We start from the raw sequence: 15,386 nt of genomic DNA on the forward strand, positions 1-15,386 counted from the left end.
GTCCCACATGCCACAACTAGGTGGACCCACAACAAAGAATACACAGCTATGTAACGGCGGGGGGCTTTGGGAAAAAATAAAATCTTTAAAAAAAAACATCTCTCTCTCTCTTCTGTCTCTGTCTCAGCAAAAGCAGAATATCACTTCTAAACCAATACAGAGGAAAAACAGCATGAAGAAAATATTATCAACTTAATAGAAAGTAGGGTAAATAGAAAACTAAATCAGGTGGAAGAAATAACCGAATATATCTGTAACAATAATAAACGAAAATGGACTGAACACATCCAGGAAAAGAGAGAAATTTTCCTTAGGAGTAAGAAAAAAATAGAATTCTGTAATTTATAAGAGGGACACCTAAAACATTGTAACCAAGAAATGTCGACAGTGATGTGGTAGAGCAACCAAAAGAAAGATGGCGCAGCTGCACACGTTTCAGAGAAATTAGGTTCTTTGAAGAGAATGTTTAAGAATTAAAAAGGGTCACTGCTTGATGATAAGGGGATAACTACCAGGAAGATAGAATAATCTCAAAGCTGTACGTATGCCCTAACAACCCTCCTTCAACACGTATAGAACAAAAATCTACAGGATAGTGGCAGAACACGTCTCTTCCAGAAATGAACAGATCACTCAGACAAATATTTAGTAAAGATAGGAAATATTTGAAGAACAGAACTAACAGCTGAGAATAAAGCACATTCTTAGGACCCTGTGCCAGATGAATAGCAATAACTGCTAACACGTGTGACGTGCTTACCGTGTGCCAGGCAGTGCTTGGAGCGCTTTAGGTGACCAACTCCTGCTAACTCAGAACAGGGGGAAACTGAGGCAGAGAGGAGGTGGCTCATTGGCCAGGATTACTCTGCTAGAAAGAAGCAGAACTGGCTCTGCGCTTACCTGATACCGGAACGCGAGCTCTTCTCTGCTGACCAGAGGTTGGCAAACTTTCACCCAAGGGGGCCAGAGAGTAACTATTTTGGGTTGTGTGGGCCACATGGTCTCCGTCCCAACTATTGAACTCTGCAGTCGTAGTGGAAACAGACCATACGTCAGTGAGGGGCAGGACTGTGTTCCAGCAGACCTTTGTTTACAAAAAACAGGCAGCTGACTGCACCTGGCCTGTAGGTGACCAGCTCCTGTGCTAAACTCTATTGTAACTGCCATTTTCAGCACATGAAGAAGAATTATGAAAACTGAGCACATGCCAGCCCACAGGAAAGGACTCGACCAGCGCCGTGGGGTCAATGTCAGGAACACCACAGCCCCTGGCCACGAGGTGACATTGTGCTGCGTGTGTGCTCTGGGGACGTCTGCTTCCATTTCTCTCTGTGAATCCCTAGGGAGAGTTGCTGGGTCACATGGCACATGCACGTTGAACTTTTTAATCAAATGCCAAAGTGTTTTCAGGAGGGGCGTCCCATTTTACACCCTGCCAGCAGCAGCATGTGAGGCTCCAGTTTCTCCACTTCCTCACCAGCACTCGGCGAGGCCAGCCTTTTTAAGTTGAGACATTCGAATAGGTGTGTAGTGACATCTTGTAGTTTTAATTTGCGTTTCCCTGATGATCAATAATGTTGAGCATTTTCCTATGTGCTTATCTGCCACTTTTATGTTTCTTGGGTAAAGGATCTGTTCTAATCTTTTGCGCATTTTCTGTAGGATGTTTCTTTCTAACTACAAAATCATGATCATAATAAAGGATAAAATGATGTTGTTTTGTACCGCTAAGCCTTGGCATATTTTCTTATGCAGCAACAGCAGCCATGACAGCTCGCCAGGGAGGGGGTGCAGGGCGATACATTAGGCTGCTGTCGAGAGAGTGTGGGCGCCTGGAGCCCTCGACCCACCTCAGGGAGGCAATGGCCTTCCCCTGGGTGAGGCTGTGAGGGGGAAGCACCAGAAACCAGGCGCCGAGGGGGGGCAGCAGCCTGGGGAGGGGACGCATTGCCCACACCCCACCCTTGGAAGTCACTGTTGAAGGGACCTGGCCAGGGGACTGCCTCCCCGCCGTGAAAGTGCCAAGGGGAGAAGAGCTGGCCTGTGTCAGCTGCCGTCCCGGGAGCCAGAGCAGGCGGGAGTTTCTGTCAGGCAAGGGCTCTGTGTCCCCAGGTCCTTTCTCCCCTGAGCCCAGAGACCACAAAGAGCAGCTAGTCTGCAAGGCGGGGGGGGACAGGCAAGAAAGAGGAATCAGGACGGGTTCTCGCTCCCTGCCGCCCAGCTCGGAGCCCAGCTCAGGGAGAGGTGGACGAGGGAGCCACCAAATGAGACTGTGTCGGTCACTGAAAATGACCTAAGAGTTCTTTTTTTTTTAACTTGGGCAAATTTTAGGCCTACCTGAGCAGGAGTAATGTTGACGAACATCCTCCACTGAGCAGATTTTTAAAGAGGCCACAAGAAAGCAAGATAAAGTTGCATTTGTGTTACATCAGACCTGTTGTGCTTGTTGGGTATATTTTATGCACATGCACAACACATGTGTTTTCCAAGGGTCCCTAGTGTTCCACACACAAAGGACTATTGGAAGGCACTTCCTGTCCACCCAGGGCTGCACAGGAAGGCACAGGAGCGACTGGCTGAGAATATCTTCCTCTGACGATTCTCCACCCCCACTGTTCGTGTGCAGACGGCTTTGACTGTCAGATGATAGGGCATCTCTGTAGGGACGATGCTGGGTCTGTTTCCCATTATCAGGGGGAGGAGGGCGGGGATGTCAGTGGGTCATGTCAACCTACAAAAACAGAAACCAGTTGGAGAGGCAGAGCGTTTATCTGGGTTCGAAGCGTTGCAGCTGGGGGAGCACAGATTCAGGCAGAAACCCAAACAGTCTCCCGATCACAGGAGGGGCTTAGGGTTTGTACTGGAAAAAGGGAGGCAGAGGATGTGAGTTGTGTTGAGGAAAGGTCACTGGGGCTGGATGACGTCAGGCTAGGTTTATGCTTCACGGATTGGTCAGCAATCCAGTCATCAAAGTCCAGCGCCTTCAGTCCTTACAGCCAGGATGTTCTTGTCCTCACTGACTCTTGTAATGTTGGCGGTTTGGTCCAGTTTGGAAGATAAAGAACACAGACGTGCGAGGCAGTTCCTCTGAAATGGCTGCTCCGGCCCTATTTCAATATGGCTCCACTCCTGTCACCTTTCACAGCCACTAGAACCAGGAGAAGATGTCCTCAGAGGTGGACAGGTGATTTGAGGAGGCATCTGAGGAAGGAGAAGGGAGACAGGGAGAAGAACTGCCCAGGTGAGCTCCGAGGAAGACGGCATCCTCCCTGAGAGCATGAACCCAAAACACCGGGTCCAGGCAACCCTGACTGGCACAGCTTAAGCTATGCGGTGTCAATATGCTCTGGGCAAGGTGACTCCAGGGGCCCAGAGCGAGGAACTGTGTTTGAGGCTGGTGAGCCGGGCTGGCCCGCTGTGGAGCTGTTTCCAGAGCTGCACTCAGCTGCTGTATTTCCTGCTCCCTAAGACACCCCTCCTGGGAAAGCCTACTTCTGTCTCGTGAGAATTAAGTTGACAAGGCAATGGTGGGGACCGGGAATCCAAGGAAAACTCCAAGAGGCGAAACGTCGGACAGTGGGGATGGCGTTGTCAACGTGAAACTGGTAAACAGCCGTTGATGACTAGGTAGCTAGTAACCAAGGATTTGTTTCTTCTGTTTTGCAATTACTGATTGCAGCGTCTTAGTTGTTCCCTGCCCATTGCTAACTGGCTGCTTGGGCAATATGCTGTCTGACTCCCACTAGGCTCCTATAGACAACATCTCCCTGGAGCCTGGGTCACCGTGGTAATGGGTGTGTGAGCTGTTTTCCAGGAATTAGCACTCCTTGTCCACTTCAGGCAGTTGAGACCACTAACCCGCCAACTGGGCCTGTGCAGATGCCCAATAAGTGAACTTTTGACATCAAGAGGGTAAAAAATCCGCCTTCAGATCCGGCCCACGCCACCGTTTTGTGCACGTGGGTCCTGTGAAGAGGCGTGGAGTCTGACTACGCTTGCACAGACCATCAATTCCCTCACCTGTCCACCTGCAACCACCTCTCTCCACGTTTCAGACCAGCTTGCCCCTACCCCATAAATGTCCCTGAGCCCCCGTTTTCAAGGAGGCGGACTCGAGACTTGTTTTTCCGCCTCCTTGCTTGGCCACCTTGTGATTAAATGCTTTCTCTGCTGCAATCTCGTCATCTCGGTGATCGCCTTTCTGGACAATGGGCAAAATGAACCTGGTTCAGCAACAAATGCAGCCCTGCCCTCTCTTCCCTCCCCGAGGCTGCATCCTGGCTTGTCTCTCTTCCCCCCACCCCCATTTCCCACCTTTGGGGTTCAAAATCCTGGTGGGAAAAACGATTTGCCTTAGTGTCCACACACTTAGCTTTGTGATGCAGTATTGCTCTGCATTGCCATTTCCTCAAGCATTGAATGTTTGCATATCAAATCCTTACGGTGCTTAGAATTAACAGAACTCATGGTACTGGGGATTCCTGAGATTGTTGTAACAACATTCAAGTGTTTCAAATAACGTCACTGATAAATGAGGATGCAAAACTCATGTCTCCACGGGCGGAAAACTCTGATGGAGGAATTTGCATTTTTTGTCTCTTGCCCTGTGGGCAATCCATGGGGACGAAGCCAAGTATGACGATAAAGGTCTGAGATGGATCTCCCCAAACTTGGCGGGAAGCAGCCTTCCACCTCGTGTTCACTCTACACTGAAGATTCTGCCTTACCGGGTAGAACGCCCTCTCCGTCTAGGTGCCGTCTCTAGGTGTGAACTATTAAGATTGGGGGACTTTTATTTTAGATTTGAAGTACCTGCAACACAATATTTGAAAAAATGAACCACACCATATCAGAGCTGTTAGAAGGGGACGTGAAGTGGAAAAGCCAGCGTGGAACATGGCGCCATCTTTCCCAGGAGGAACATTGAGAATGGAATCCCACTTACAACTTCAGAGGTCTATTTCTGCCTCTCCGCTGGCTCACACCCAAGGGTTGCTCCTCTCCCTTTCCTCCTTAAAAACAGAAAAGGCAGATTTTGATTCCTGCCTCCGGGGCCCTTGCCTGGCTCCTGGATGGAGGAGTGAGTCTTGACCGATGACCTTACTCTTTGGACACGTACTAAGGAGATGACGGGACAGATTCCGCTGTGTCACAGTTCTGGCCATGTTGCATCCGTAACATTTTCTTTCCCTGCGGAGGACGATGAAACTGTTCCTCTGTGCCTTTCCGTTAGAGTACTTCTTAGGATTTCAAGGCTTTCTGTAACCAGTGCTGGGGTTTTGGGCTCAGGTGTGCCTGAGTCCCACATGCTCCCTGTGAGCCCTGGGTGCCACCCTGAGCCCACAGCCACCATGTATGCCCAGCCTCCTCCCTGTGTTCCAAGCAGTTCTCGCCACTCAGCAGGTCAACCCTACCCGGTGGGCTCCATTCCATAACAACCCAAATCAAAGCATACCTGGAGAGGCGGGTGTGTGTGCAAGTGACACACGTTCGCCGTTAAAGTGACAACCACCCAGGGCCGAATTGGAATCGTTTAAATATAGAATGAGGAAATTGATTTAATCCTCTACTAACGTGAACTTGGAAACAATAAATGCTGAAACATTTCCTCGCCTGCTTTGCACAATGACACGAGCAGTGACATTTTGAGAAGATAATGGTGCAGTAATGAGAAAAAAAAACTCAGTCGAATCTCCTCAATGAAATATGGCCTTAATTGGCTACCAGGGATGGTGTGTACGAGCATCGATTAGAAAAAGCAGTGTAGATCTAGAAATTGGCTTATTTTTCATTCCTGTCTTCTTCCAAAATGTAATTAATATACTAAAATCAACGTACATTTACGTATACATACGGTATAAGGCTGCTAAGAGCAGGATGAAACAGTTCAAATTTCCTGCGAGTAATTAAACTTTTTTTTGGTGAGGAAGATTGGCCCTGAACTAACATCTGTGGCCAATTCTCCTCTTTTTTGCTTAAGGAAGATTGTTGCTGAGCTAAAATGTATGCCAAGCTTCCTCTGTTTTGTATGTGGGACACCACTGCAGCATGGCTTGATGAGCAGTGTGTAGGTCTGCACCTGGAATCCAAACCTGCGAACCGCCCCCACTAAAGTGGAGCATGTGAACTTAACCACTATGCCACCGGGCCAGCCTCAAAGCTGAACTATTTTGCAGGCTTGGGTTTTTTATTCCTAATGAGAAGGTTAGTAAACCCATATTCAACAAGGATTTAAAAATATAAGACAAATTGTTGTTTTGTGCATGTATTTCAGAAAGTATGCTCAATGCAACAGTGTTAGAATATATTGCAACAAATAGGTTTTTGAGTTATTTGTAATTTTGAAAAATATTTTCATTATAATCTTGAGGTTAGTTTGTTGGTTTGGAAGAAAATAAGTGATATATTAAAATAAGCAAAATTCACATGAAATTCAATGTCTGGGTAGAATCTGAAAACCACGTGGCTGCCCTAACCTGGTCCCTCAATCTGTGTTTAGAACCAATCTCTATTGAATGGAAATTTTCATTTTTTCCTCTTAATTTCTATGAGTCTCTTTTTTGGGCTCATTTTACAATGTCAGAGGATTTTAAAATTCTTCATCTCACAAAAATCTTTCAAATAAGACAATAGATCGTCTTCTAAAGTGTGGATAAAAACATTTTTTAAAATGTCTTTAAGTATAATATGAGAAAAGTTAAATTTTAGCTAACCGATTTTCTAGGACTTCCCTGGCCTGGCCTCCCCCAGCTGCCCCGCGTCTTTGCCGTCCGCCTCGTGTGTGCAGAAACCTTCTCTTACACATCATCAGCGCATCCTTAAACACAGAGGCACAGCACAGGTTTTAAAAAGTGTTTATTAGAAAATAAACAAGAATTCTTGAAATCCAACACTTGCCTTTCTGGGTTTGGTTTCCACTTTAATTACAGGGCCTTTAGAAACCTGCGCTACCTTATGGAAATGTGGAGGTGTTTCCAGTCCTGCGGTGGCGGGGGTGAGGGGGGGTCCGATGTCCTGTCGTCTGCAGAGAGTGGATCCTACCTCAGAGCAAATGCGTGATTCCCGCTCCCCGAGAAGGTGCTCACATGCGGTGTAAGGCAGGTGGGGGGACATAACTGGCAGATGATCAGGACGGCTGAGAAAACAGGACCACACAGTCACTCTATGAGCGACGGCATGTGAGCGTCTGGTCCACGAGGTTCCTGAGGCTGGGCTTCCCCTTTGCCTTGTCTGTGCTCCTTCCAGCGACGTTTCACGCGGAGCTGCGTACGCTGTGGTCTGTAGAAATGCGGAAGGCTGATACTAAAAACAACTTGGGGGAACACTCACGTGATAGGTGCAAGCTAACACGTTTTAGGTGCTGAGCAGTGCTGAAAGGCCAACGAAGGGTTCCATTACCTACCATAGATTACATGAAGAGGAGGCGGATTCCGTACTGGGGACTCCAGTGGGCCGAAGGGCTTTTCCTTCCTTGAAATTTCATAGAGTGGCAGGTCCTGAATGCAGTAGTTGACAGGGTCTCAAGAGAGCTGCTAGGCACAGGAATTGAACGTGGCCTGCAGGTAGAAGGCAGAAGGCCCTGCAAGGCTATCTTCTGGAGAAGAGAAGGTGAGAAGGCAGGTAGCAGAGGTGGTCCTCACCTCAGGATGCAATCTTTAGCTGTGATTTCTCTGGACATAGAGTGACCATAGAGTGACCCATGGGAGCCTGGGTCTTCCTCTGGACAGAGCCACCACGCTCTGTTGGGTGGGTTGTTCACTGCACAAGAGCACCTGGCTGAAAGAGAGGTGGGGATTGAAATTCAGCCAGCACTCTGTCTGTCGGGCCTTGGGCCCTGGCCACCCAGAGAGTCATTCATTATAAGTGGCCCTGGCCCAGGGTGCTAATGCCTCCCTCCCTAATCACAGGTCATGTGGAAGGAGGAATCAGCCAAGGTACTAAACTAGAGTGGGCCAACTAAGACTCAAGAGAGGAGGGACTCTGGGGTGGGGAAGAGAGCACGGTGGCATCCTGGAGGGGTCCTGGTCCTGCGTCTGGTAGTGGAAGTGTGGCACTGGCTGCAGCCGCAGCTTCCCTCAGGAGCTTCCTGTCCACAGCTCTGTTCACGGCTGGCCGTCAGCCTCAGGCTCCTCATTCTGCGCGTCCCCACCCCGCCCAAGGGAGGAAGGGAGACGCAGCAGAAGTGTTCAAGACAGGATTGAAGCACAGGGGCTGCTGCCAGGGCACCAGCGGGCCATAGCTCACCCTCCTCAATTTCCGAGTGTGATTGTCTTGAGGGTTTCCTCCACACACGTCGAGTCCCACTTCAGACGGTGTGGAACTTTCGCTTCAGCCACAAAACATAAAATCACAGAAACTCATGAGGCAAAGGACAGTCTGTGATGCTTACCTCTCTTTCCAGCTCTTCTGTTGCTCGTTTGTTTGTTTCGGAAGGTCCCAGCCTGCTTCTGTTGTCATTTCCTTTCTTTTTGGAGAGCTTTCCGACCTATTTTTAAAGGATAACTTTGCTGGCAACAAATTATCTTAGTTTTCCTTCATCTGAGAATGTCTTTATTTTCCCTTCATTCCTGAAGGATAATTTTGCCAGATGTTTGATTCATAGTTGACAGTTCTTTTCTTTTAAAATTTGAAAAATGTTGGGACTGGCCCCATTGTGTGCTGCACTTCAGCGGCCTGGAGCTCGTGCATTCGGATCCCAGGCGTGGACCTACACACTGCTTATCAAGCTGTGCTGTGCTGACATCCCACATACAAAATAGGAAAATTGGTGTAGATGTTAGCTCTGTGACAGTCTTCCTCAAGCAAAAAGAGGAAGATTGGCAACAGATGTTAGCTCAGGGCCACTCTTCCTCACCAAAAAAAAAAAAAAGAAGAAGAAGAAAAGAAAAAGAAAAATGTGTCCACTTCCTTCGGGCCTCCATGCTTCCATGTGAGAAAGCTTCCATCATTTGCACTGGTCTTTCTTTACAGGAAATGAGCCATTTCTCTCTGGCTATTTTTAGGAAATTCTTCTTTGTGTTTAGTTTTCAGAAGTTTGATCAGCATGTGTTTCAGTGTGGACTTGTTTGGATTTACCCAGTTGGGGTGTCCTCAGCTTCTTGAATTTGGAGGTATACTTTTTTGCCAGATTTGGGAAGTTGTTCACCATTATGCCTTTGACTGAGCCTCACACTCTCTCTCCCGCCTTCTGAGACTCTGATTCATGAACGCTGGAACTCTCGTTGCTGCCGGCAGATCCCAGAACTCTCTGCATTTGTTTTTCAGTCTGTTTTATCTTGCTGTTCTGATTGAGTAAATTTACTCATTTGTCCTCATTGTCCATTGATTCTATCCTGTCATCTCCAGTAATTGAGCCCATCCAGTGAGATTTTTAAAAATTTCAATTATTGTATTTTTCAGTTGTATAATTTCCATTTGACTTTTTTTCATAACTTCTATTTCTTTGCTGAGATTTTCTACTTTTTAAACTTGTATTGAGATAGTTTGTAACTGTGATTCCTTATTCTTGTGTGATAAGTGAAGGTTGATGGTGTGGGAACCTTTTGGCTACTCTGTCAGGCGGGTCTGAGATTCCTGTTTAGCTGGTGGTTCCCCCTTCAGGCTCATGAGTTGGCTCTTGCCCACCTTGGCGGCTGTGGCTGCAGGGGCTCTTCAGTTTTCAGAGCCCTCGCGATGGCCTTCTGGTCTGCCTTGTGGTGCTGCTGGAGCTCCCACATGCAGCTGTTGTCGCCTGTTGGGGAAGAAGTCTCTTCCACGAGCTCCTGGGGTGGCCGGGCCACTTTGTGGGTCACGGGTGGACTCCACTGGGCCTGGGTCTCCTTGTGCCCATGGGTGGAGGGTTGGGAGACGCCAGGCTCCATTGCTGCTGGCCCTGCAGCTGGAATGGCCCGGCTGCCTGTGCCTGGTTGTGGAACAGGGTTTGGATCACCTGCTGGGACCCCAAGGCTGCCACTCCGTATAGATCAGCCAGCAATGCCACAGGGCTCCCTGCCGGGGCTCTCCACCAGGTCTCTGTTGGGCTTCTCCTTTCCTGGTCCTTTGGCCAGAGAGAGCAGGCTTTCCCTGTTTTTGCTTTAGTCTGTGACTGTTGGTCCAGCTTGCAGGCCATAGAAAGAAAACCCGTGGAACTCACCAGTTTGTCCTTCCTCATGTCCTCAAGTCCAAATAGTCAGTTGCTGTCTTCGTTCCTGCCTTCAGAGTCCTTTTATCATTAGCTGTTCAATTATTTCCAGGGTTTTTAGTTGTATGAGTCTGTGCCATCTTCTTCCTAAACCAGAAGTCTGCAACTGACATTATCAAAACCTGGATTATTAGGGGGCTGGCCTGGTGGTGCAGCAGTTAAGTTCGCACGTTCCACTTCGGCGGCCCAGGGTTCGCTGCTTCACTTGTCAAGCCATGCTGTGGCAGGCATCCTACATATAAAGTAGAGGAAGATGGGCACAGATGTTAGCTCAGGGCCAGTCTTCCTCAGCAAAAAGAGGAGGATTGGAGACAGAAGTGAGCTCAGGGCTAATCTTCCTCAAAAAAAAAAAAAAAAAACCTGGATTATTAGTTTCAGTAATACTTGTCCCATTCTTTTTTAATCATTTAAGGAGTTGGGTTTTTTTTGAGACAAAAGAACTTTAAAAAAATAGTAGATTTTTCTGCATCGCAGCTATTGGCTTTGTCCTGTACTAGGAAAGCAGTTGAAGGCAACACGTCAACAAACGGGCATGGCTGTGTTCCAGAGAAACTTTATTTGTGGACAATGAAATTTGGATTTCATGTAATTTTCACAGGTCATTAAATGGTATTCTTTTGATTTTTTTCCCCAACCATTTAAAAATGTGAAAACCATCCTGTTACAGCCAAGAGGAGCCCAAGGAGACATGACAACTAAACTTAATATGGGAGCCTGGATGGGATCCTGGAACAGAAGAGGAACATCAGGGAAAAAAGCTAAAAATAATGACTATTAATATAAAATATTCTTAAATCCATCAACAATCTGGAAACAAAGTGTGATGGTTAGTTTTATGTCAACTTGGCTAGGCAAGGGGGTACAGATGTTTGGTCAACCATTACTCTAGATGCTATTGTGAGGGCATTCGTACAGATGATTAACATTTACAGGTAGCTAACTTTAAGTAAGGAGGCTACCTTCAATAATGTGGGTGGGCCTCATCCAATCAGTCGAAGGCCTTAAGAGCAAAAGCTGAGGTTTCCTGCGGAAGAATTCTGCCTCAAGGCTGCAGTGTCAACTCCTGTTTGAGTCTGCAGCCTGCCCTGCAGATGTCAGATTTGCCAGCCTCCGCAACTGCAGGAGCCAGTTCCTTAAAATCTCAGGCTATCTATCCATCCAGATGTATTGTGTATCTGTATGTTTGTTGGATATGTATATATCTTGGCTCTGTTTTTCTGGAGAACTGCGAACACAAAGGAAGGAATAGTAAGGAGAAAACTAAGTGCAGACAGGACTCCCAGGAGGTCGGCTGGTTTCCTGTGGAGGGCATTTACTGGACTACGTGTGAGGTCGAATAGGAGAAACTTCTGTGTGGAGCTGGGCACCCAAAGGCTGACTCTGCCAGCAAAGGGGGTGTACAAATAAACCTTCCTACTGTGTGGCAAATACCCAGATAACTGCCTGTAATCCCTTAGTTGAGGAAAAAACCTCCCTGAGCATTTGAACCACAGCTAGTGTTCATCTCGGCATTCAGCTTGAAGTCACACTTGGTGACCCTGAATGCCTGCAATTTATTCTTCACACAGCCTCCAATTGACCGTGCTCTCAGACAGCTTATGGGAATAAACTCACACCCTCTCTGGAGGAAACTAAACATTATCCTAAGCATCAAAACACTCTCACACTTTAGACAACAGGGAGCCGCTCACAGTTAAAATCCACCCACAGAAGGAAATAAGGTGTCTTGAGTGGGAACCAGCAGTTGGCAGAAATAGGTCCCTAAAGTCTTCAAATATTGGAATTTTTAGACACGGGAGATAGAGTAACTACAATTAACATGTTTAAATAAAGTAAATAGAAGTTTGAAAATAGAATAATGACAGGAAACCATAAAGAATGACCAAAGGGCCATGATAGAGAACTAACAGAACTTAAAGAAATGAAAAAATACGTTTACTGACATTAAGTTCTTGCTGGATGTGTGTGGCAGCAGACTGGGAGAAACCGAAGAAAGAATTAGTGACATGGAAGATAGAAATCATGGAATTATTCATATGTGAAGGAACAGAGATGGATGATGGGAAAATGATATCTAATTAGAGGTTAGACTGTGGAGTGAGTGCCAGAATCATCAGAATCACCTGGGGGCCTGTTAAAATGCAGATTGCTGGGCCCACCCCAGAGTTCCCGATTCAGCAGGTCTGGGATGTGGCTGAGAATGTGCTTTCTAACAAGTTGCCTTGATGCTGCTGCTGCTGCTGGGGACCACTTTGAGAACTGTTGCTGTTGGTCTCGGTGAAGAGCCCCCCCTGCGCAGGTTCAAACGCCCGCTCACACTTGCTGGCTGCGTCACCTTGGAAATTTTCGTTCACTGCTCTGTGCCCCTTCTGTAAAATGCGGATGGTAGCAGTTGCTCTGTCACAGGGCTGTCGTGGGGATTATGTGAGTTAACGCACGCAGAGCGCTCACTGCTGAGGTGGCAAAGGGGAGGATTCTGCAAGAGTTCGCCGTCACAGCAGTTGGTACCCGGCACCTCTGACACGCTCTTTCCTGAGCATCCCAGATCACAGAATGCACAGGCCTTCTGAAAGGCACATTAGTGGGGGTCCAATGCTGCCGGTTCTCTGGCGTAAAACAGATCCTGTCGTGTTAAAGTGCTTAAGGCCAATTGTGGGAATTAAATTATGCAATATTTAAAAGAAATTTAATTGTGTTTACATGAACTATGAAATATATTTAATTCATTTTTGATGACATTATTCCAAATAGCATGTTTAGATAAATAGACGAAGCTCACTCGTAATGAGTAGCATGTATTTGAATGTGCTAAAATTCTCAGAAGAGCTCATTCTCTTAGAGTGGATCACCCTGAAGCCACGCATTCTGGCTGTTGGGAGCAATGGACACACGTCTTCCCAACTCTGCCCCCAGCAGTGTCACTTCGGTAGCTTGATATCAGCCATGGTGTCAGTATTTACACGACAGAAAATGGCAAATGCTCAAATTGGGACTCTCCCCTGACTGCCACCCCGAGAGCCAGCTGTTAAAAGCTACCTGGCACACCCCCGGGGTAACATGTGCAATAGTGCGCATACTTCTTTGGTTAGGAATCCTGTTTATAAAGACACATTAAACTTCATGGATGTCCATCCTTATTTAAGTCTTTGTTTGTTTAAACTGATGAGATCCACATCATTAACTTTCTAAAATGTACTTATACTATAATCAAAGTTACGCATACACATGGCTCTAAGCGTCAAGTTGTCCCACAGTGCTTTCTGGGGCAAAGGGTGCTTCTCTGGGCTCTCCTTTCATCTGCTCCCCAGGCCTGGGGGCCTCAGCTCCTGTCTCTCCCACGTGGTCACATTTCTTATACCCATCAACCCAGGATGGTTACTTAATAACTTTTAAAGATCACTACCCAGTGTCCTATTAGTTTAACTATGTAAACATCCTTTACACCTGAGTTACATAGTATACGATGATTACCTTTTCTTTCTTGTGTAATTAAAATTTTTTCTCTAGGTTCTTTCCCCATTTGCTTAATTTTTCTGTGCCCTTATTGCTAATTCAATCTCGAACGCTCTACCGGGTGTTGTAATCTCCGTTAACACGTTTCGCTGCCTTCTAGGCCCCATCAATTTGCTCCCCATTCTGTGCTCTGCTGTCTTCCTGGGGTCTCCACGCATTACCATCCTGGGGTGTCCCCTCCTCCCTCTTGGTTGAGTCCCCCAATTCCTGTGTCCACCCCTTCTTCCCTTCCTGCGATGGGGCACATCCTGTGAGATCTTGCGACTGTAGTGTGGCCCAGGGGACCGAGAGCTTTGACGTCACCTGGGAACTTGTTACAAATGCAGACTCTCGAGCTGTACCTCACACCTACTGAGTTGCAATTCTCTTCTTAAATTTTGAGAAGCACAGTTCTAGGAGCTTTCTGAGAAAGGATGCATGAGCGATAAATTTTTTGAGAACTCAAATGTCTAAAAATATTTTAATTCTCCCCTCACACTTAAACTGTTAACTGTTAGTTACAGGACAGTGGAAGTAGTTCCTCAGAATCTTGGAGGCGTTTTTCTGTTGTCTTCTCTCCTTATGGTCTCCTTACCCTTCCCCTCTTTGTCATCTTGTAGGAACTTCTCTTTGCTCCCCATCATTTCATTTGTGCCCACAGGATTTTAATTGACAGAAGTGACTGAGTGACAGCATGGAGAGAACACTGCCATTGCAAGGAGACTTTTATGATGAGCACTTCCCAAGAGGAGGGCACGCTGCCTCACACGGGGCCACAGGGAAGCACTAGGTTTGCTCAGGAGGCAGAAGGAGCGAGGGGAAAGCATTAGATTTTGGGGTTTCTGTGGGAAAGGCAAGGCAGGGCGGGGTAAATAGTTTAGGACTGATGAGTTGGAATAATTCTGGCAGACTTTAAACTGTAGCGGTGGTCTCTGGTTGCCTAATTCCTGGCCCTGGGCTGGTTTGGGGCAGGGGAGATACTGGCTCATGTGTGAGAGTCAGATAAAGGGCTCAAATGTGAAGGGTACCCCCAAGCAAGTTTATCGTCTTTGGAATTAGCTAGCTCTGGGAGGGCAGTCTCTCCCCGGGTCCCTCGGGCCCCCAAAGCTCAGCACATCTAAAGACATGGAGAATAAAAACACGGTTAACGCATCAATATCCTGGTAGTTTGTGATGCTCTTCTGTGGCTGGGTCTCCCACGTAATTTCCCTGAATTGTTTTACCATGATTTCCCTCCCTCGCTTTTCTCTGATCTCTTTCCAAACCTGCTGTTCCCTCCGTGTTGTGCCTCCTGGAGGGGCGTCTATTGTCCCCCTCTGGTCTCCTCTTGTCGGTCTTTGTCTTCCTGCCCTGCCTCCTGGGGGATCCCTCAACTGTATCTCTTTGTCTTCCCGTCTTTCTGTTGAGTTTTCATTTCTTCTTTGCTATTTGTTGATTCTCAAGAGGCTTTTGTGCTCTCCCCGCCTTTCAATGTAACTTTCTGCCCCTCTCCTGCCCGACTGTGGGAGTTCATGGCATTCGGAGACTTTCTTCCCTTAGTTTTGGTCATTTCCTCCAGGTGGCTTGTTCCTGCTGGTTTTTTCGTCTTTCTTTACTAAGAGGCTTTCCCCAGGTGTCTTGTGGCACATGGTTCCTGCTCACGTGTAAAGGGAGGACACTGGGAGCCCTTGGCCCCCATCTGGCTTGTCAGTTGTGCATTTTGCCGCGTGGGACT

This window comes from Equus przewalskii, chromosome 22 (genome assembly GCF_037783145.1).
Source record: "Equus przewalskii isolate Varuska chromosome 22, EquPr2, whole genome shotgun sequence".
NCBI classification, from domain to species: Eukaryota; Metazoa; Chordata; class Mammalia; order Perissodactyla; family Equidae; genus Equus; species Equus przewalskii.